At 44.4% G+C, this 23,628-nt stretch overlaps 2 long non-coding RNA genes across 2 annotated transcripts in view; both read right to left on the bottom strand.

Moving 5' to 3' along the window:
• LOC147829735 (uncharacterized) overlaps positions 1-23,628 on the bottom strand; it is a 201,635-nt gene that overhangs the window by 143,744 nt on the left and 34,263 nt on the right. The window lies entirely within an intron of this gene.
• The window catches only part of LOC101721575 (uncharacterized), a 53,910-nt gene continuing 33,780 nt past the window's right edge, over positions 3,499-23,628 (bottom strand). The window contains exon 2 of the long non-coding RNA XR_205224.4: positions 3,499-3,808. This is a non-coding gene — a long non-coding RNA (uncharacterized LOC101721575). The remainder of the gene's footprint in view (positions 3,809-23,628) is intronic.

Here is a 23,628-nt window from a genome sequence, read left to right as displayed (position 1 = left end):
ACCACAAGGTGATAGTGTCAGCCTCTAAGGTTGGACACAAAGGACATTCTTCGGAGGGAAGCAAAAATGATTCTCATGGAGAGCCACAGGACTCTGTCCTGTGTTCTTTCACACCTGCTATTGTAAAGTAAACTGCAAAGAGACACTGAAGGCATATTTACTAAATGGAAAGCTCTGAGAAATGTCCCTGAAAAATCAGGAAAGACTCAGGGGCTAGAAAGCTGGGATGAAACATGCCATAACCAGTGCAAAGTGCTGTTTCCATTAGACACAAAAACCACACTTGGAGTACAGTGTATGTATATCTGCTTCCAGTTGCACAACTAAACATTTGAGTGTAGTCAGGAATATAAGAAACCAACCCTTCACTTTTAATTCTTTCTATAATATTGAGTTTCCTTGGGGTGTTAGGTACTAAAAATTCCTCTCCTACTTATTTTAGGGCCTTGTTGTGAGAACAAAATAAGTCCGAGATGTTAAAGTGCTTTGAAAAAGGGAAAGCTCTGAAATTCAAAATAGTATTATTCTTTGTTGTAAGGTGCTTTCCCTTCAACCAAAAAAGAAAATATGACAGTCTCTGAGTGATAAGTAGAAAATGATTCAGCTTTGGCTTCTGTTTCTTCATCTTTAACCCCAAATTGGTTGAGCTTGCTATGCCACCTCCCTGTGCCCATTTCAAAAGCTTTGATTCCTCTACATGGTAACATCTCTTGCCAAAATTTCTTCTAGCACTGCCCTAAATTGTTGGATTAGACTAATTACAGAGCAGTTCAGAAAACACTTTTTTCAGGGCTGAGATTCTGAAAGGCAAATAGAAGCCACTAGAGTAAACCCTCGAGAATATAGGTCTGGGTCTTGGACTTTCACAGATGTTTAAAATTCTGTTCAATCCTACATCTCAGTGTTTTGAAAGCATGTTGCCCTTGCTGCTGCACAAGCCCTGGCTCAAAATGTAGATGCAAAATATAGTGCAGGCCCAAGACAAGAGAATGGGCCTGCGTGAAGTCAGCTGAAAAGAGTTACCTTAAGCTTCTCCAAAGTTCAGCACAATTCCATTTAGCAGGTAAGAACTCTGCTCCCGTAGGCCATGCTATGCCATGCCATAGAACATTGTCTTTTATGAGCCATATGTTCTCACCTTAGTTGTCTGATATGGCAGCACCAAGCCACATCTAGACATTTAATTTTAAATTAAAATAAGAAAATTAAGAGTTCAGATCCTTGGTGCATGAGTTACATTTTAAGTGTTCAATGGATTCATGTAACCAAGGGCTACCATGTTGGAGAGGGCAGCCCCAGGCCAGTGTTTCTCAACCTTGGTCATGCATTGAAATTGCCTGGGAAGCTTTTCAAAATACTGCTACTTGCCTCTCCCCCAACTCAACCCCAAATTCTGATGTGATTGGGCTGGGTAAGGCCTGAGTGTCTGGAGTTTTTATACACCCTGAGAAATTCTACTGTCTGAATTCTAGAGTCTGAACTATTGCCCTAATCACCTAGAATTGGGTAGTCAACGCTCTTGTCTTTTGTCTCCTTTTAGCCTTATGAATGAATTATCTTCTGAACACTATGGGTTATTTCTGGTTCTTCTCAAGCCTGTGATTCCATCTTTTTGAAGCTATGAATAACTCTAGGAGTAAGGCAGAAATGGACAGAGGATGCAGTTGTGTTTTGCTCTTGAACACAAGAGGGGATGGCCACTCGGGAGGGGATATGTGTGCCTGCAGAGCCCTTTGCACCAGGGCAGAGCTGTGTCCAGAGGGAGAAGATTTAACGCTACATGAGCCATGATCCAAGGCATATCCCAAAACCAGGACTGGGCCAGGATGCCTTGGCAGCCTCCAGGGCTCTGTCACTACTGCCATGGAGCCAGAGGAGAAAGAAAAGAATCTCAGGGCAGCATGGAATCTTTGGAGTCATCATCTGGACTTCTTATGTTCTGATGAGGAAAGTGGCAGCTAGAGACACCTACAGAGGCACATGCCTCCAGAACATTATGACCTTTCATTTTCCGGGAATGCAAGCAAATAATAGAGGATGTGGGTAAGCAAAAGCAAAACTTGGTTTCTGTTGAGAGTCTTACTACCCAGAGAGCAGTCAGTGATTGACCCAGCTTTCCTGTAGGAAAGCCTGGCTCCCAAGAGCCTGGCTCCTCCCCTTGTCACTCCATTGACTGAACTCAGAGATAGAGGCTTGGTTTCATCATGTACCAAACAGTGGCCACAACATGGGGAGATCAGCATCACAGAATTGCCATGAAGCGAGGAGATGCTGAATCAGTCAATACATGAGGCTGAACAGAGCGTCAGGTGCTGTGACAGACAGAGGAAGAAGCCAGAATATATCTGTCTTCATTGAGAGGAAAGTTGGGGAGTAGGTTGAGATAATAAATGAAGAAGCAGGATAACTGCTGATAGGAGTAATTCTGTGAAGAAAATAAAATAATCACGAGAGAGACAAGGAGGGTTCTCTGGAGTCATGGTATTTAGGGAGCTTCCCAGAGCCCTGCATATTTGGGCTGAGGCCTGGACATGCCTTGTTGCATCCACTGTGCTGATCATAGTGGGGATGTGTGATAACCATGGCCTTCTGGTAAGTTAACTCTGAGAAGCACAAAATACTAAATATGGACATTTAAAAGTGAAGATGGGCAAAAAGCACGGGAGGGGCTGGGGATTTAGCTCAGTCATGCTCCTGCCTGCCTCGCAAGCTCAAGGTCCTGAGTTCGATCCCAGGTACTGGAAAAAAAAAAAGAACTGGGAGGTGGCTACCAATGGCCTCTTTGGCCTGTCCCCAGGAAGGTCACACTGTCCTGCTTGTGACTATGGTGAACAGAGGGACTCTGCAGAAGAAATCAATCATTTCAAAGAATATCCAAGTGCCAAACCCAGTGTCTCAGGTTTGAAGAGTGGGTGGATCCAGGGAATCAGTGCATCTCAATACAATGCCCGTGACAAGCTGCACACAGCAATCCTTGACACTTACTGAACAAAGCCCGCTCATAAGGAGGCTAGAAATGCCCAGAAAGTGGACAGAGCTGATCCTGTCCACTACTTTATCTCCAGAACCTGCTACACAGTGGGTCCCAGAGAAATCTATATGGAATGAATAAGCAAAGAGGTGATGGATCTGTGGAGTACGAGAGGGAGCAAAGAAATCTGAGGTCTCTCCGGTGTAAAGCTCAAGGTTGGGAGTAATCTTGGGTTCACAGCTACAGTCCTCGATCAGGGTGGGTGTGGAAAGAGACTTTCAGACGAATCCCAATGCTCTTCTCAAATGTCAACTTGCTCATACTGACTCAAGGGAGATCTAAAGAGATATAAGAAGTAGGACAAACATGGCTGAGTAATAAAAGATTCAAGTTCAACACAATATAACGATGTCATGATGATCCGTGTGGTTATGATAAGATTTTTATTTGTGGCCTTGGAGAAATTCATCTCAAACACTGTTCCCTTAAATTAGTGTTCAAATGTAGCTAATAAACAAACAATTCAGTTTTCTTTAGTTTTGCTTTTAATGAAGGAGAAAGGAGTAAGACACAAGACACTGACCAGATAAATAGGAAACTGACCAGAGTTGACAGTGACCAAAATATCGCAGACACATCACCAGTGAGTGCAGAGGCCCTCAAGAATCCATGGTGGTTAGAATTTGGTCCCAGGGCAAACCCTTCGCCTGCTTTCCAGCTGTGATCTGCTGGCAGCAGGTAAAGGTGCTGGAGGTGGGGGTCAAATCCTGATTTTTCGATCTGTGTCATTTTCGATCAAGTGTGTCACAGAGCTTCCTGTTTCATCTCCCAGTTATTCTGAAACAAAAATATGCATGAAAAACATAGGTCACTGCCAACCGCATTGAGAGACAGTCACTGTAGCACATGGAAACTGAAAAGGGAAAGACAGATCATAAATGCCACTGTAAGCTGGAGAATCAAATTTATCAGCATCTATTCATATAGTGACAACAAAAATTACAGGTGGTGACAGTGATGTGTGGCATCTATTTTAAAATAATTCAAAAGGGACCAGAAAGACAAGTGTTCCCAGACACCCACTGCTTTGTTTGGGGCCACCCTGTGTGTTTACTGAAAAGCCAAGGCCACTCCTTGTGGGCCCCGAGGCTTCTCTCTATTTGCTCTTGATTTGGCTAACGGACACACAGGACTTCCAAGACCACCCAGGCATTTGTCCAGGTGATATCTTGAGCTCTCCTCTCCAAGGGCCCAGAGCTACTTGGTGAGAAGCTCCAGTGGAATTGCAACTCAGTGAGTCTGCATCTCTAGTCCCCTCTCCTCCTCCCCTCCCAGGAGATAAGAGCCACTTCAGGACAGCTGCCCTCAGAAACAGCATCCAGTAATCACAGCTCATCTGAACCTGTGCCTGCAGCCTCAGGGAGGGGGAAAGTGAGAAACTGGGACCCTGATTGAGCAAAGGCCCTGAGGACGGCATAGAGCTGACATTAAGCTCCAGAAAGACCAGGGTTCTATTAATAACTGCTCTGCTGCCTGACACCAGTGTGGTGGGCCTCCTAAGCTGCACCCGGGTTGCAGATCATTCTCAGCTCTCCCAAACAAGTGAAAGGGTATTTCCAAAGACAGACAGAAGGCAGGGTAGATTCACAAATACAGACCATGTCATGTCCCCAGAGCCCATGTTGCAGCCAAACAAACCCAGCTCTGCACTTAAATCTGCTGCTCAAACACGCCAGGGGGAGATTTTCCAGGAGAGGACCACAGCCAGCACTTCCGTGGGAGGAAGGTCAAATTCAAGCCAGACTTCAATTTCCAACCCTGTTCTATGCCCAGCACTACTGATGGCCTGAGAAAGGATGACCAAATCTCCCAGTTTGCCCCAGATGCAACTCTGAGCTCCCCATGAGCACCAGAGGCCCCTGCCCCTTCACTATTGCCTTTTGTTAATGTACAGCATTTCCTACAGAATGGGAGAGAGGAGGTGTGACATTGGAAAAGCTCTATCTTTCCTTGGAGATTCCCTCACCATGCACAGCAGCACCGGAAGGACCGAGGAGTTAAGAAACAAAGCTCTTCGACTGGCGGATTATGTTTCCCAAACACTTTTGGGTGAGCCTTTTATGCACCCTGGCTTGGCCTGCAGGCTTCCGCTGCATGGTGTTAGGAAATGCCAAGGGCAGACTGCCCGGCCTGCAAGGCCTGGGTGGACCTCCTCTCCTCTGTATTGTTTCTCTCTGATGCCTTGTGCATGAATTAGCTAATCCACACAAACTTCTGCAGCTTTAGTTTTCTCTAAAGGGCCCCATTTGCTAGTGGCAGTGAGAAATAGAGCCTGCTAAGAGCTGAGGACACTGGCCCTGAGACACCTAGTTATTCTGTAGGAACACCACCCGGGAAAACCTGCTTCCCGTTCTGTGGCCTATGAGCTAGCATTTTCTAATGTGGCTTAAGGCCCGGCATCTGGGCCCAGGATCTTGTACACAGGGCCTTCCTGGGTGGGCAAAGAGAAACAGGAACTAAGCAATGCATCAGTGGCTGACAGGGGTGGAAGGGGAAACCTAGTTCCCTTTGTTTCACCATTGAAACAGAGGTGGCCACTAGTCTGTGGCCCTCACCAGTCCCCTCACTTCTGATTAGGACAAAGTGCCAAAATCTCAGAGCCCTGATGGCTACAGTATACCCAACGGGGTGGACCTAGACCCAAATCAGAGAGATGACAGGGCCCTAAGGTTTACCTGATGGCCCCCTCATGACACACAAGAAGAAGAAAGTGGGCGACCTTCTCAAGGTCACACTGGGAGGGACACAGCTGGGACCGGGACTGGGTCTTTCCACCTAGCCCCCACAGGCTTGTGGCAAATACAAAAGATTTTGGATTCCAGCTGTTCACTGCAAGGCCTGAGTTTGCCTGTCTGGGACCTTTTGCCTGGATGAATCCAGTTCCTGAGGACTCCATGCTGGCTGGTTGTCTTACCACTGAAGACCCAGGATAGTCCATCTAGGAACTACAGGTTTGCCCTTAATTCCCAGTAAATCACACATGTGGCTTCTTTACATCAGGGTATACTGGGAATGGGCAGGGACTACCAGTGCATTCCCAGCATTGGGACAGCCTAAGGCAGTTTGCAGTCACATGTATGGGTCACTGTTATTCTCTGCTTCCTGTGAGTCTTAGCCCCCCCCCCCCCCAGTTAGGCATACAACTTCACTATGTCCCAGATCTGACCAACAGCCTTGGGACTATGCATACCACACTGAACACCAGCCTTCCTCCGAGACCGGAAATGCAGCTCAGGGAATCTTCTGGATGCTCACGGAGCCTGATCCCAAATCATGTTCCTTCTGCTCCTGACAGCACTCAGAGGCAAGGCTGTTAGCTTGGGAAGATAAGAAGGGGAGGGATACCCACACCAACCCTGTCCCTGGACTGCATGGCCCACCAATCAGGCTGATTTGCCCCTGAGTCAGTCCTTCAAGGCCCTACTTCCTGGGCAGTGAGTACCAAGGCAGTGGAAGTGAAGACCACAAACTTGCTTCAGCTGTCACATCCAGGACCCTGGCAGAGCTTCCCTACTGAGGTGCCAAGTCAGAGCCCCGGCTGCCCACATGCAAAGGAAAAATACTTGAGCCTGTCCTGCCTCTTCACAGCACTGAGGTCTTCAACAGCACTTTGGAAAGTGACCAAGGGGGTTGTGCTGGGGCTGCTCAATGGCACCAAGATGTGCAGCTGTCAGAAGACTGCTACCTTTATTTCTCAGAAAGTGTTTATTGCTCATTTCAGACTCCCCTTAGGGATAAGGAGACGTGCTCTCTGGGTAAATCATAAGGTTTCTGTGCTGCTGAAGATGTCAGGGCGGGGAACTGAGGCAATAACTTGAGGCGCCCTGCTCTCACCTCTTGTGTCCAAAGCTTGAGTTCATGTTGTTACTAGGGTTTGGGGGTGCTCCCCTCTTGGTTTCCAGGTTCTTCTCATCTCAAACAAGGAATTGAACAAGACAACCAAAAATGGTGACAAAGTTTATTTGAAAAGTGAAGGGTAAGGGAGAAACTGGCTCTGTAGAGTGAACTTGGGCCAAATAAAAGAAGGGAAAAAATAAAAATAAAAGTATACCAAGGGAAGCACAAGGTGGGCTACCATGAGGAAAGCCACAGGTGAACTCTGCATGGTGTCTGTGTCCTTTTATCCTGTCCACACCTAGAGGGAACCCACCAGAACTTCTCCATACAGGATCCTGAGAGGCAGTGCTGAGTAGATTCTGGGATGCACCAGCCCTTTCTTCCCAGCCAGCCTAAGCCCCGCCCATCTCTCTATCTCAACATCTCTGAGCCGACTAGCAGAGTGGGGGTGGGGGAGGCAGTCTGCTGAGAAGCAGCTTCTGCAGAGTGCTCCATTCATCATTACAGACTGCTCATGGTTCAGAAAGGGGCTGTGTCTCAGTGTAGGGGCTGTCAGTGCCCCAGCCACCCCAACGCCCAGTCCACTTGGCAGCCATCACTGAGCACATCCCTTCTGCCAAATTGTGCTCCTGGTGTGTGCTGTCACCAGAACCTGGCACCAGCACTCTCGGGTCGGTGCATCAGGATGTGTTTCACCAGGCAGGACCAGAAGCACCAGGAACTCAACAACTGGAAGTGGGAGGTGACACCAAGTTTCAATCCAGCATCCTGGTGTCACACTCTGCCATCTCCTGGGATGATCAGGAGCTCACGGGTAACTCAAACAGCAGACCCTGAGGATCCTGCAGGCTGGCCAGCCTTTGGGTACCAAAACGTGCCTCTAACAGTTCCTTTGATTTACACTAAAGTCGGAAATGGACAAAGGTCAGCAGCCCTTACCAGGATATTTTCACGTCTAACCCTGCCACACCTCTCACATTGGCTACTTTCTCCATCTTTTGGATAAAACCCACTTTCCAAACAACTAAACCTCATAGATATTTTAGCAGATTTAGTCTGGTTGACATTGAAAGGCCAGAATTAAGGACAACCATGCTGTATAGCTTTTGAGAAATGCAAAGGGCCTTTGAAGGGTTTGTTGGCTTCTAAGTTTGTATTAGGACACCTGAGGGAATCTTGGCCTTCAGGAACACTGATGACAACTGCAGACCCTGTTAGATGCAGTCTTTCAAGTATTTCTGTTACTTGTAACCCTAGACAGCACGTCTCAACTGGGTCTCCGGGCAGGCAGCATGCCATCCTTGAGAATATGTTAGAAATGCATATTCTCAGGCTTGGCCCTGGGTCTTCTACTCTGGAGCTCTGGGTGTGGGGTGAAGAGTGTGTGTTTTCACAGCTCCCAGTGATGGAGACGGGGTGAGAACAACTGCTGGCAAGTGATACCTGCTCTGAGCAATAGGTTCAGTCCCTGCTGACCACGGTGATTGCAGCTGGCTGTCTACTGATGTCCACAGTTTAGGTAACAGTACCCAAGCTAATCACAGAAAGGCTCTTTCCTAAGTGTCCACAGTTGGAGGGAAGAGCAAGCAAGCGGCTCAGAAGCCACCTAGGACCTCCAACAAGTCCTTGGTGTGACCTTGAGGGCATGTTGGTGTAATTCGCTCCTTTACCTCCTTTCCAGAGCTGCCCATTTGAACAGCATGGGGCTGAGCACCAGAGATATTATACCTGCACCAGAGACATCTCCCCAGATCAAATTTCTCTCCAGCCAAGTGTCACCCCATCTTCTGCCCTCCTTTCCTCAGCTTACACAGGCCAGCTGAGGACACAGGATCCCTGATGTCTATTGTCCTTTCTCTCAAATAGGAATACAGAAATGTCACCAGCTCCCCATGCTACTGCCTCCCTGGGGAGGAGAGTGGGTGCAAACCCCACCCACCTCAGGCTCTGCTGGCACAGAATCTGGGCACAGATAGTGGGCACTAGCAAAAGGCTCATGGAGGAACAGGTAGGAGGCAACAGACGACTAGACCAAAAAAAAAAAGTAAAAAAATAGTTTGTTTACCATTTTAGAAAACTAACCTCATACAGGAAGTATGAGAAAAAGAAGAAAGAAGAAAGGAAAAAAAGTCATGCCTTGAAGCTGGAAGTGCACTTTTGTTACAAATAAAATGTGTGTTCCTCAGTTTCCATCTTTAGCATTGCAGGGATGGTGGGAGTAGGTAGGGCAGGCCACTGGGGGAGGCTAGGAATTTACAGGGGATGGGGATAAATACATGAGGCTTGTCTGAACCAGTGCAGGACCGTGTCCCCTTTCAGGGCCCTCCTTGCAGGTGTGACCACCCTGACCAGACTTGGGGAAGAGCACACCTCAAATGGAAACTGCCATCCCCAGTGCTCCCACCCCTGCCTCTTCTGCCCCAGGTTCTGCTGTCTTGTGTACTTCAGGGGAAGAAACAGTTGCAAGATCGAGACGACCTCTCTCACACCCTTCCAGAATGGCAGAGCTGGAAGACACTGCCATACCAGGCTGACCATCCTAGCCCAAGGCTGCACACACCTTCAGGACAAGCTCCAACGGGCCAACTGCTTTAGTTTCATGGACACTGACGGGGGCCACCCCCACCCGAGGCAGACAGGGTGAGAGCTGATGTTTGACCTGACACAGAGCCATCTGCCCCCAAAGAAATCCAGCTCAACCGGATTTTTTAAAATGGGGGTGGAGAATTAGACTGTAGAAAAGCAGTGACACAAAAAACCATTTCCTCTTTTGTAGGAGAATAGGAAATAGGAATCCTCCCTCCCTATGATAAAAAATAAACACAAACACTATGAAATATCCACACACGGAAAAGATACCAACTAAAGGATTTTAAGTAAAGGATTACTATCGCTGTGAAAGAAAGCAATTAGTCAAGAAAGAAAAACTCTATACACCAAAAATCTCAAAATAGAACCAAAACCTGCAAATCATACTCAAGAGTCTATTGCACACCCATGTTTTAGCCTGCTGTTGAAAAGGTTAATAATTTTCCTACCGAAACTGAATGTGGGTTGTGAAAGAACATTAAAATGAAGAAAATTTCCCCGTGGCTGCTAATTTATTATCACCAAAGCCATCAAGTTTCAGTTTGAGTTATTTGTATTTATTTGTGAAAACAAAGATTAGATAAGTAGAAACATACACCCCATCCTAATTATTGTCCTGGAGTACATGAGTTTTAAGATAAAAAAAATAAGACCCTACACACACACATGTGAATGCACACACACATACATGAGAAGGCAAAACAAGAGTCGGGGGGAGAATGCTTTTAACTCATTCTTTCATTTCAGAAAAATGTACTGTCTCATGTAAAAACACTAACATTTGTTTACAGTCTGTCAAGACAGAAGAATTGATGTGTACAAAAATTTTACTTGGTGATTTTTTTGTCCACTGTATGGCCATCAAATGTTTTTAAACTGCAAATTGTAATTTTTGTTTTGCATTCACAAAAGTGTAGTGACAGCCATATAATTCATGTGGAAGGCTTAGGGGAAACATGGAATTTAAATTCTGCTTTAAAAGATCAAATTATGAGCTTGGAAACATTTATGAGCAGGTGGAGCCTGTTGAAACGTGGGGTTTAGGAACAGAGTTGGCTTTTAACTCAGATGTGTCTCACAGCCAGGTGAGCAGGGTGCTTTCTGAAGTTTTAAAAGAAAACCAAAGATGAAATAGTTAATGCAGCACTAAGGGTATTCTCTTCATGTATTTCCATCACAACATAAACATCAGAATGAAAAACATAACATGCAAAAAAAAGAACTTCAGTGGTCTCACATCACCGAACAAACTGTTTTTCTACCTATTTTGTGTTGCTGGCTTTTGTTATCAACCCAATCGGCAAATTGTGGCCAATTTTGTCATGGTATAAGCAGACATTTTGTTCCCAAACGGCTTTCAACATTTTAGCTACCAAATATAGTTTATGAGAAAATGAACAAGCTACAGTACAAACAAAAAAGGTACCTCTTCTTACTAAATTAACCCCTTTTAAGGTTAAAATGTCAAATATTTGTATGTACATATACTGAAAAGCAGAGTTCTAGTAAATTCAGATTCTGAAACAGCCTGATCAGTGTTTCCTAGAAAAAGAATTATTAATTGTTAACTTACTGATTGGATTTTGATAGTGACTATATGATATTCCCTGATTCCAACTACCGTGACACTGTGGCACTTGCTTTTAATGGCACACCATATCATTGTTAATTTACAAAAAAAAATTACACACATCAAATAACTTTTGAAGGTACAGATCAAAACTCCACAGGCATCAATCAAATTAAGCCAAGGTAAAATAATCGGTTAAGCACTTATTTACTACTGAAAATAAATGACACCCACATAGTTCGTGCTATATATTGATATTGAAACCAAATTGCAGTCTTACACCGCAAATCATTTCATAAAAAAATAATGAAACTTAGTTAAAAATGAAAATGCAGGGTTTATTACATAAAGCACTAAATACTGAGATCAAAATGATGGCAAGCCGACATGGCTTTTGAAAATTGGTTTTACTTAATTACAGGAAAAAAAATTGAAAATGGAAAAACAATGAAAGACTCCTTCTTAAAAATTCAAGAATGACTCCTCGGAAGAAAAGCAGAATTTCAGACAGAAGCATGAAGAAAACTCTTCTCTGTTTGTAATCTCCTCTCAGATTTGAAGGCACAGCAAATATGTACAACATTTTTAGCCTTTTAAAATACCAACATGCCCACACACTGTCTCAGATTAAACCAAGGAGAAAATGACACATTCTGAAACCATTTTCTAAAGCTTCTTTTCCTGATAAGACTGTAGTGCTCACAATCAAATTAATGAGTTTCTAAAAAGCCCAAACAATTCTCCATAAAGAGACAGAATTGTTCACAGCAGCCTGCAGACCATTCTAGATTTTTTAGACAACATTTTGGGTATTAGTCCTTGCTGTTTCCATGTAGAAAAACTAAGCTGTTTTTCACATCTAGTTTAGAAAGAAATACTGCTCAGTGCTTTGGCTAATTAAATTGAGGGACACTTTGAAAAATACCAGTAGTCAACATGGTAATTCCCTGACTTAAAACAAAATTAAAACTTAGTTAACTCTTCTCCCCCACATACTTTGCAAATGTGTATTCTCATAATCTATTCAGCTTGAAAATTCTTAAAGTAGTAAAGAAAGGAAACACCCACAGAGAATAAGAAGTCATCATTTCTTCTGAAAGTAGATTTCTTTATAAACACACACCAGCGAATAAACAGTGAAAAAGGACCAAAAACAAATGCCAAAACTCAGGAAGATGATTGAAAAATACCTTACTGACTGTTCATAAAACTGAGCGTGAGGAATTTTAAATCATTGAGAAAGGGAGACACATTTGTGGTCAGCTTAAACATTCTCAGTGAAACATCGGTATTGCTGCTGTAAACTTGAACGGATGACAGCATCGATATAATAACATCTTCCAGTCAAGAGTGTACGTGATGTTGTTTAACATACATGTGGTTCAGAATTTACACTTCATATTTTTTACTTTCCAGTGCTGTCAGTATTATGAGACTTTTCTGATACTTTCAAGCAAGTAGCCTGACTCATGTAAGACAAAAGCATTCAAAAACAGATAAAAACAACCTTGAAAGGATACTGTAATTTAAGGACGGAGACTGACTGAGACCACAGGTTCACCTGTTCATGCTCCTGCCAGACATTAGCCGTCCTGGAATTTTCCTTTAGAACACTCTGCCCTATCTTTACCCAACAAAACTGAGTGTTCACACTCAGGAAAAGCCTGACCTTAACTAACACTTGCCACTCTTCTAAAACCACACATATCCCCTTCCCCCGATGTAAGACTTGGAAATGACAGTGATTTTAGTCATCTGGAAAGAGTGAAGCATGACAAGGTCTTGAAGCGCCTTCTTCAGAACCGCTGTGCTTTAAACTCTTTCTTACCACAACCAAAAGGGCCATGCTCACTCAACAAGGTCAAATTCACCCTGCACTGTCTCTCTAACCCGGGAATTTCTTAAGAGCAGGGTAGCACCTCACAAATGCTTTCACTGAATAAACAATCAAAACATTTTTTTAAAGTCCTACTTTTTTTGGTAAGTATCTGAATCGAAATGTGAACTCTCCTATTTTTAAAATTAATGTTTTTAGCACAATTCCTTCACATCCAACCTAGCTAATTTAACCTTCCTTTTTCAGAAAGTGTATTTGTTAACATCAAGATTTTTAAAACTTTGTTCCATTTAGAGATATTCCTAAGTATAAGTAAAATATAATTTACCCCTCAATTTACCTTTTTGCTTGAAACCAAACTATCATACTATGAAATGACAAATGCTGTGTTAAAGCTATCTGGTTTTAGTAGTTAAGGCTGGCTCAACTGTAAAACTATATAAAAAAAAAAAAACCAGGACTATTTTTTCAGAATCCAGAAATAATTGCAACTGGGGGAGTGGGGCTAAAACCCAAACAGAGAAAGGTGAAAGAATCCAAGGAACTCAGAATTAATTCTTGCTCTGGAAATGAGGGTCTCACATATTTCATTTTCTAGTTTTCACAAAGAAAAAATAAAGCTGATTTCTGGTAATAAAATTAAATATATAGCAAGTATAAAAAGGTGCAATATATTTCATAGTAATTTAAGAGAACACAGAAAGAGACACAGCATCTTTTGCAGCCTGACTTCAACCATGACGCTGGGGCTACCCTGAGTGGCAAGAAAGATCAGCCTCTGGGTCTGCACCATCGAAAACAGGGTGAGTTTGGTTGTAAACTCAGAGAGAGCTGAACAACTCTCTCTGGAAGGGTCTATTAGCACAATGAAGATACCTCAGACACCTCTGGGCCATGAAGAGCCGGGTGCATTTCTAAGAGTCCCCTAAATCCTTCAATGATGTTGGCTTGAAAGCTGTTTAATTAGCTGTAGGATGCCAACCAATCTCTTTATCAAAGCCAGCTGAAAACAAAACTGAGAGAAACAGCTTGTGGTTTCACAAAAATTTATTTTCATGAAGTGTATTTTAAAGGGAGTCCGATCGGTACGTACGATGTCATCTGTGATGTGTGGTGGGTTTGACATTTAGAGATGTCAGAGGCCATCAGATTTATCTCCAGCCTCTACTTAGTGGAGGTGTCACCACCCCTACCAGCAGATCTTATGTTCATTTCCAGCCTCAAAATCTGAAAAGATTTATTTGCTTCACACCAGCCTTCTCCATATCCTCTCACTTCCTTACCTAAGATCTAGTCAAAGGAAAGTGGAGCCGTGGGTGATGAGTGGAATAGAAGCCAACTTTCACACGTGTCACAGGGATGGCGACAGAGAGGAACAAGCCAAAAGACAGAGCCGTGCAGACAGAGACTGCAAAGCAAGCTGCTCACTGAGTGGAGAGGCTCCAACTCTCCAGCTCATTTGTTCGCTGCGACTTGTCTTGAAAAAAGCATTCTGACACAGTGGACTTTCCTTCATCGATGCTCAAAAATTGTTGAGAACAACAAGGAAAACCCAGAGTGGCACTGAACATGTTACCTCTTTTAAAGCTGTGGTGAGAGAAGTCTTATCAGAGGGGTAGTAAAAGCTCTTGGGTAAACACCTGCCTTTGGGTACCTTTAGCTAGGAACACAGTCAGCCCCCTGTCAGGAAGTTATCAACCAAGAAGGATGCTTCAGACTTTATTTACCAAGGGACAGAAGAAGGACCCACCACCAGGGCCCAGTCACATGAGTGGCGCTGGGTGAACCTGTCAGTCACTCGCCTACTCTTTCCCAAATGCAACCTCCCATCCTGTACAATCACAACCTGGGAAGCTCACCTGTGGGACTGCACAGTTCGCTAATGGAACAGGACTGAAATGCATATACACATAGGGGCACTGTCCCTTGTGCCCTTCTACTTTGTGCTGTCATTGAGGAGGTCTAGGGATAGTTTGTACAAGTGTTTATGTGCTGGTAGACATGTACTTAAGAATTACAGAAAAAAATGTTTTATAAAACTGCACTACGCATCAATTATTTTTCATAGTTTGTTTTTAAAAATATATCTTCTTCCCAAACCCAACTCTTTTATTATCTTACCTAAAAAACTGTATTATTGTGTATAGGTAATAATAGAAAATATAGTGTATATTTCAAAAAGCTAGAAGAAAGGATTTTGAGTAATTTCACCATAAAGAAATGGCAAATGTTATTAGCTATATTTAATCTGATCTAAATATACACAATGTATACATGTATCAAAATACCTTATGGAACCCATAAATAGTACACTTTGCTTGTATTTCACAGTTAAAAATATTTTTTAAAAAGGTAAACTATATGGTATGTAATTACATTTCAGTAAAATTATTATAAAAATTGTGCCATAAAATCTGTCTGTATGGGTTGCAGTTCAAGCCCCAGAGAGCCAGACAGAGGGAGTCCCCATATGGGGCTTTATAGAGTAGCTAGAAAAAGAAACAGGACAGAGAGCCAGGGCACATGCAGGGGGCAATCATGACTAAGAGCTAGTACCTGCTGTGCAACTATCTTCTGAGCATCAAATAGCCAGTTTGGTTTATTTTATCAACTAAAAGCCACCAAGATTTCATTTATTAAGATCACTGTGTTCCACTTGCCTGAGCTGCGGCATTCACTGGAGAGGTACAATAACCAGCACACAAAAATCCAGAAAGCTGGTCTGCAAGGATGACTGCGATGGGGGTTTCCCTCCCCTGGAGCATCTGTTTCTAAGCTCTGTCAGAGTCTGTGTCTAAATTCTCCACATCCAGAAGCCCTGTCCTGCCAGCTTCTCTGGACACTGGACTGAAGTTCTGAGCCAGCACCAGGAAGTCCCAGGGACAGCTGACCAGTGAATTTGCTTTATGGATTGGTTTTGAGAAGCACAAATAAAGAGCTGCGATATGTCTCTAAAGCATGTCTGACAGGGTGAATCCAGAGGTGGTAGGCTTCTTAACAGAACACAGAGTCCTCCCACCTGCTCAACCCACAGGTACAGACAGCAGCCAGGGAGGCGCTGTGCCCTTTGATGTGCCCTCCCTCTGCTGCTGCCTTTGTTGGTGGTGACGTCCCCACTGCATTTATTAGGTGACTTTGCCTGCAGAGCTGCTTTCTGCTGCTGCCTGTTGCTAACGAATGAACCCTAATAGCTCTGGAGAACAGCAGCAATCTTCACCAGGCAATGAGGGAACACAAACATCTGAGTTTGGTGATGACAAAGTAGAAATAATCCTTTAAAATGTCCTCATTTATATCAGCCCTCAGAAGGATAGCCATGGATGCCCTGTAATGAAACACACATTTTCTTAATCATTAATGCAGGGAATGGCACCATCGCAATGGATCTGATTTCCATACTGAATTTCTGTCCTTCGTCACCAACCTGGGTTCCCCAAGTAAAGGCGCCTCTTAGAATAGCTTGGCTGTGGATCTCCCTCAGTTGTCAGCTTTTATTTACTTTTCTTTTTCTCAGAGGAAAAAAAGCAAACCACATTGTCGGAGCATTTAAAAACACAAACCAAAGGAAACTGGGTTTCCAAGCTTTAAGCAGCTGTTATTTAGCCACAGTCTATTTCCAAGAAGTAACTTGGAAACCATTGTCATTTTTCATTAGTATTCATTCAGAAGCACAGAATCATAGTTGTACCAATGATCTGTCTACATTTGCTTCTTGCCAGTGACAAGTGAAGGGCAAGCTCTGTCCTCACACCTCAATTCACCTCCATCCTGGGGATGTGGCTACCCTAGCCCTTTTACATGCCTGTTACAAGTCTGGCCACTGCTGGTGGCAGTGACTAGGAAACCGGTGGGATGGAGTAAGTGGTTGCCTGTCTAGATACTGCCATTACACAGTAAGTAGAAATCCAAATGCCAGTTTGTGATGTGAAGGGCACCTCCTCCCACTCTTGCTGGGGGATGGTCCTCATAACTGCGAGAGACACACAGGCCCTGAGCTCCAGGCTTTGCTTGCATAATGAGTCCCCAGTGTGAAGTCTGGGGTAAGGAGGGCCAGGAACTCTGCTGCTCACTGTCCCCTGCCCTGCACATGCTGGGCTCAGAGTTGGCACTGGGTGAGTACCCACTGCACAGACTTACAAGTGGAGAGATTAACAGCATGAACCACTTTCCCAGAGCTGGACTCCACTATTGTTCTAGGGATGACATGGACAGGTCCAGTGAGATGAGCAATGCTGATGACAACCACTTAGTGAGGTGCTGTCCCCAGCCCATTATGAAAATAACCTTCTGGGCTAATACTCTCATTGTTCTAATTGAAGAGGAGGAAGCGAATAGAAAGGTAGCTAACTTACTGCAGAGGATAACAGGTCAGACACTGGGGATAGAGCACAGATATCTGTCTACCCAGCCTCATCCTTACCTTTTTACCATAGAGCCTTCACTGCCATTCCCATCAGTGGCCACCACCCCACACCCCGCACAGCCTCCCTGCTCCTCAGAGGCCGTGAGCCCAGTCCAAGTCCCTGCGCTCCTTTGAATGGTGGCTTCTCCAAGACAGTTACCCTAGCCAGCTCAGCTCACTCTGCCTCTCCAGCACCAAGAACTCTGCTTGGCCCACCTGGGCCTCAACACATGTTTATAGGACTCTTGATTATTAAGAAGTGGTTCACTGTTGCCTGCCACAAGGCCTTCTAAAGCAAAGAAGCTGTCTTCAATATTGGGCATGTAGATCTTTGCTAAAGGCAAGAAATCAGTGGATCCAGAGAAGTCTCCTCACCATCACCATAATTACTGTGGGGCTGTGCCTTTTCTGAACTGCCCTGCATATTATTTTCCTAGCCCATTCCATTGTCTGGCCAAGGGATGACTTCATGCCAGGGTGAAGTCTATCACATTGATCCAGACTCAAATCAAACTGTTTTCAAAATGGCCCCATTAGCTAGGTCAGCAATACTTTGAAAGAGAACAGAAAAGCAAAACTACACAAGATTGTTTATCCAATTAAATAACATTTATCTTTGGAGGTCTGCATGTGTATAATCTTCATAATCAAAGCTAGGACAAATCTGGCACACCTAATCCAGTGTCCTATTGAAAACTTACACAGACAGAGACCAAGGAAAAACCTGAGGGCATCCTGACCAAGGTGGCTACAGGTGAATAAATTTGAAGACAACTCCTTTCTGTGGAGCTGGGCTTTTCTAAGGCCCATAATCCTTGTGCTGCATGTGTTGGTGAAAGCAAGGGCTTCCATGCCAAGGAAGGGATACAAGGTGCTTTTCAGAGGAAGTAAAAGCTTATTAGATGGATTATTCCAATATTGTTGTTATTTTCTCCTTGGATTTGCCAAGTATCTCCCAGTTCACCAGTTTTATAAATACAGCTCTCTCTCAACTCCACAAAGTCCCTGGGAGGCAGGTAGCCAGGTGGGCTTGTGCCCAACCACCTGTTCATTGAAAGCAGGAAGACTTCTCATTTAAAAGCAGAAGATTTTCACAGACAGAAAAGCCCTGGTCAGTGGCTCCTTAAACACACTCCAGGGAGAGGACGCCCTGCTGAGCACCCTGACTCCATTCCCATGCTCTAGGGCTGTCCTGGTGATAACAGAGAGGTCTTGCCCTGTAAAACACACAGAGGGGGCCAGGGATTTAGCTCAGTGGTTCCTCCTCCTGCCTTGCAAGGGCAAGATTCCGAGTTCAATCCCTGGTACTAAAAAAAAAAAAAGCACAGAGGCTGAGGGACAGGAGGGGAGGTGAGTGCAGAACTGGGTTCAAGGCCAATGACCTGGCTCACAGCATTGGGTGTTGATGAAGCTCTGAGGCACCCACTGGTGAAACCACAGATATGGCACAGTGTTTGCATGTGGTGGGTTCATCACAGTGTGGACTGAATTCACCAATCATATACCAAGTGAGGCCCAGACTGTGTATTGCTAAGGATTTTTACAAACATACAGTAATACCAATCACCATAAAGACTAACAAGGTAATTCACAGGAATACAAATGATATACACTTAAGAACACACCCACTCCCCATCCCCACACACACGCTCCTCCCATGGAGTCCTCCCCCCATCCCTGTCCATCTCCTAGAACCACCCAGCACCTCTGGCCTCCTTACCCTCTTTCCCTCTCTCCTCAAACCCCGTTGCACCCTGGAGAGACAGATGCTGCATGGTTCTGGGTCACTGAGTGATGCCTCACTGATCAGATGGCTCCTGGAGGAGGCTCCTGAGTCCCTGAAACTGTAAAAGTGGCCCAGCAGGCCTTGCTGCAGGCCAGAGTGCAGGGCAGGGAGGTGGCATCTGGGGACAGGCTTATCTCATCAGCAGGCATGGACAAGTTTCTCTCAGGGGAACTTACGGGCTGCTGCTCCTCTCCAGTTCTCCTGCCAGGTCTGCAGTCCCACTGTGGGGAACAGGCAGCCACGGCACCCTCCCTGGGCCACCTGGGCACTGTGACTTTTCTGCTTCTTTGCCAGGTCAGTGTTCTGACCCACCCCACCCATGGCAGTGAGCAGGGTGTTTTTTTACCATGTGGTGGGAGTGGAATCCTCTTTGAGTCACTCTGCAACTGGAAAAAATTAAAGTTGCACTTCTATTATTTGCTTCTTAACGCAGTCTGCTTTTCTTCCTATAGACTAATATATTAAGGATGGTTTCATTCTTGAACTTCATGACTTTTTTAAAAGAACAGATGTAAAAATCACTTTTGAAAATTTTTAAGCAATTCATGAATTCTTAAAAAATACAGAGTAAGAGGAAGATGAGTCAGAAGGAAAGGAGGGGGCTAAGGAGGGGCAATTTGGAAGGAAAAGAAGGAAGGAAGGGAAATCCAGGAAGACACTAATCTCATTCAAAGAGAACCTGGAGGAAGCCACAGCCTTCTTTTTGACGCAAATATTTCTCCATGGGGTATTTGAAAAGCAGTTAACAGAAGTTAAAGGGACAAGGTGCTTTGGTCCCACACACCCTCGCTGTTCTATGGAGAACCATCCTTCTGAGTGGGGAAAAGTCACTCTCACCTTGTGTGGAGGGACTGCTTTGCCTATCTAGCTTTGCAGAACCGCATTTTCAAAGCAGATCGGTCCACAGAGCAGGAAGACTTTTCTCCAGACTATACACACAGCACTGGAAACTCCTGCTGATTAAATAAAGCTCCTGCCTTACAGGGTGACTTGGGGAGGTGTCAGGGACATCCTCTAGGCCCTTTTAATAAATACAGCTTTAGGGTCAGGGATTTAGCTCAGTGGTTCCACCGCCTGCCTCGAAAGTGCAAGGTCCTGAGTTCGATCCCCGGTACCAAAAATACATACATACATACATACATACATACATACATACATACAGCTTTAATGGAAAATGTCTCAAGATCAGTGACAATCCTGCAATTTCTTTGGAAAGTCAAAAGACAGCTTACAACATGATTTTCTACATAAATTCTTAGTGTTGACTCCATAAACAGTAACAATAAGAATGCTGTGGGAACACAGGCAGTCCTGTTTGAGAAGCCATGGTCCTAAAGTGACCAAAAGCTCAAGTTCTGGTTCAGAAATACAGACGGTTCACTTGAGCATCCCCAGATTCAGAGCAGCTGTTGAATGAACTCAGCTCCATGACTATTCTGCAGTTTGGAGAGTGTTCTAAAAAACCCACCACTGCCCCTTGGGCCAACAGCCCCAGCCCGGCCAAATGTTCCACCTTGCTTATTCTGTCACTCTGAACACACACCCTCTTTGCGTCTTCCTCCTTCTCATTCATTAGCTCTGAGTCCTAACCTTTGCAATGTCAACTGAACCGGCATGCTAGGTTTTTTCTTTTTTCTAGTAAGCCCATTTCACACTCTGATGGACACTCCATTTGGAAGTTTATTTCTAATATTATATTCCAGGACATCCTCCTTTGGTTTCACCCCATTACTCTGGTTACCCTTCTTTATAGCATGCTATGTACTTTGTTTACCTCCAGGGTATCAATACCCTTCACATATGTGAGTTATGTTCTTTTTCCCACCCCAGCACCTCTGTTCAGGCAAACTCAACACATTTAGCTCCAGCAAGGCTGCTAACTACTAAAGCATTCTCTGTGACTTTTCCTTCTGTTGCTTTGGTTCTTGCCACTCTCTTTTTTTCCAGCTGGGTATTCCCAATTCAATGTGTGTGGCCCATTTCAGAAGGAGCTTAGAATCAGGAAAATATGTATCAGATTAGGAGGAATATACTTCCACCTCAAGTGCCCGATGAGCTAAATAGCAAAACTAACCACAAGCAGCCTGGCTGGTGCTGACGGCTGGCGAATGGGATGCTCCAAGCCTCCCCATGGAGAGGTATGCCATCTCCAGTTATCTGTCCCCCCATATAGTCATTTGTCCCCTATTTTCCTGAATGGCATTTAAATAGGTCAGACATGGGAGCCACCAATTCCGCCCCCCCCCCGCCCCTGCAAAGTGTATTCTAGAAAGCGAAAGGCAAATTGGCTTTTTAGTTGTGATGCTGCCTCATTTGGAAAGAAAAAGTGTATCATGCTTTTGTTTCACTGAATTGCCATCTCACACACGCAGGTATTTGTGGTCCCATGCTCAGGAAATTTTGGCACCTCCATGCAGAATTATTAATGCTGATATCAGGCACAAATGTGTTGCAATAAAACCAAACTTCGGTGTCAGAGCATCTGATGTCAGGAAGTAGGTGAAGTGAACTGTCTGTGACAGGGACAACAGCTTGTGTGGCATTAAATGTAATCAGTGCTCACTCCATTGAGGTGGGGTTTTAAAAGAATATCAAATATAGCTCGTGAACTTGTTTGATGATGGAGCATACACAATGGAGTCAAAAATAAAGGCAAGCGGCCTGGGATTTAGCTCAGTGGCACTGCACCTGCCTCATAAGCACAAGGACCTGAGTTTGATCCCTGGTACCAATAAATAAATAAATAAATAAATAAATAAATAAATAAATAAAGGCACACTTTAGAAAAGACATAGGAAATGGTACTCCAGGGTCAAAGAGTGCTTATCAAAACGTGTTTCATGGGGTTTTAGCTCCCAAGCTAACATAAGCCGCTTACAAAAATCATGAGTAATTCTCATGTGTACACTTCCCTTAAAAAATGGAGCACTTAAGAATGGTAGATATAGGGGCCAGGGATTTAGCTCAGAGGCACCTTGGCTGCCTCACAAGCGAAAGATCCTGGGTTCAATCCCAGGTACCAAAAAAAAAAAAGAATGGCAGATATAAACAAAATCTGAATTAATGCTATAAAAGCTGGGTTAGTCCGTGCCAAGTTCAAAGTTCACACAAAGCAATGCTGTTTACACGCCTTGAAAAGCTCTGTGCTGTCTACTTGAAGAGCCAGGGGGCTGCAAACAGCCAGACAGGCACTTTGCTGCAAACACAATTTCCCCGTGACATGAAGGCCTCCGGTCTAATGGCATTCTGAGGTCATGGGGCCCAGAGCAGCCAGCCTCTGGTCCTGGAGCCACCCCTGGAGACAGCGGTGCAGCTCAGGAACCATCCAGATTAAAGGATTAAGACGCCCTTGCTGCAAGACCTTATCATGACGCTAATCTAACCAGAGACATGTTTACTCCAGCAAGAAGAAATGACCAATGGGTGGGGGGGATGCACACAGCAAAGGGCTGAGAAGAGACCTGAACTGAGCTCCTGCTGGGACTCCTGTCACTCAGAGTACACACTCTCTTTGAGCCTCAACTTCCCCAGCTGTCAAACAAGACGTCTGGACTAGAAGGTGGCTCTTGACGTTTTTCTTTTCTTTTGTGCTTCTTTCTTTCCTTTTGTTCTGCAGTACCGGGGATTGAGCACTGGGCCTCACACTCAACTACATCCCCCACCTTTTTTTACTTTTTATTTTGAGACAGGGTGTTTCCATGTTGCTAAATTGTCCCTGCTGGGCTTGAACTTGCAACCTTCCTGCCTCAGCCTCCTAGAGTGCTGGGATTACAGGCCTGTGCCACTACACCAAGCTGAGATATTTCTTTTCTCCTGTAATTTCTAATAAATCACATTTAGCTTCTAATTTTCTTACACATGGTGATTCAAACACCCTATGTCTATGAATGTGTACTTTTTTCTGTGCTAAGATATACATAACAAAATTTACCATGTTAAGTGTGCAATTCAGTGGCATTATGTGCTAACACTGTCATGCAAACATCACCACCACGCATCCAGAATTTGTTCATCAACCCAAACAGAAACTCTGTCCCTATTAAACACGAGCTCCTCACCTCCACACACCCCCCACACACAACCTCCATTTGATTTTCTTTTTCTATGAATATGACTATTCAACACACCTCACAGGTGCAACCATACAGGGTTTTTTTGTTTGGTTGGTTTTTTACAAAAACATTCTCAGCATCAAAGACACTGAACAGGACAACAGTTCATTTAGTACGCTGTCCCTTTTCTGTCCTGCTACATACAAATTTTACCAAGACACAGTCCTCTCCAGGCACATTGGCATGAACAATGCTTTTACACATAGGAAAAGTGGAACTTGAGCCCAAACACCTAACGGTATATAAAGCCTATGTGCAGGGAGGGCATCCAATGAGAAATGTCAGGGACATGCTATTTTGCTTTGGTAAATGACATGCTTTAAAAACTGGTATTTTAAAAGTCATTTCACAAGTAAAATAAACCAGACTGCTATGTCATACCATTGTGTGTTCTCGTACACGATCTCTCTCTCACCACTGAGAAAAGCTACCCAAACAACAGGAAACTGACTTGGATCCCAGCA

This window comes from Heterocephalus glaber, unplaced genomic scaffold (assembly GCF_053883595.1).
Source record: "Heterocephalus glaber isolate CG9 unplaced genomic scaffold, H.glaber_assembly_v1.0 deba00000470, whole genome shotgun sequence".
In the NCBI taxonomy this organism is placed as follows: domain Eukaryota; kingdom Metazoa; phylum Chordata; class Mammalia; order Rodentia; family Bathyergidae; genus Heterocephalus; species Heterocephalus glaber.
The sequence above is the reverse complement of the archived record's forward strand: the minus strand, read 5'-3'. Positions and strand labels throughout refer to the sequence as shown.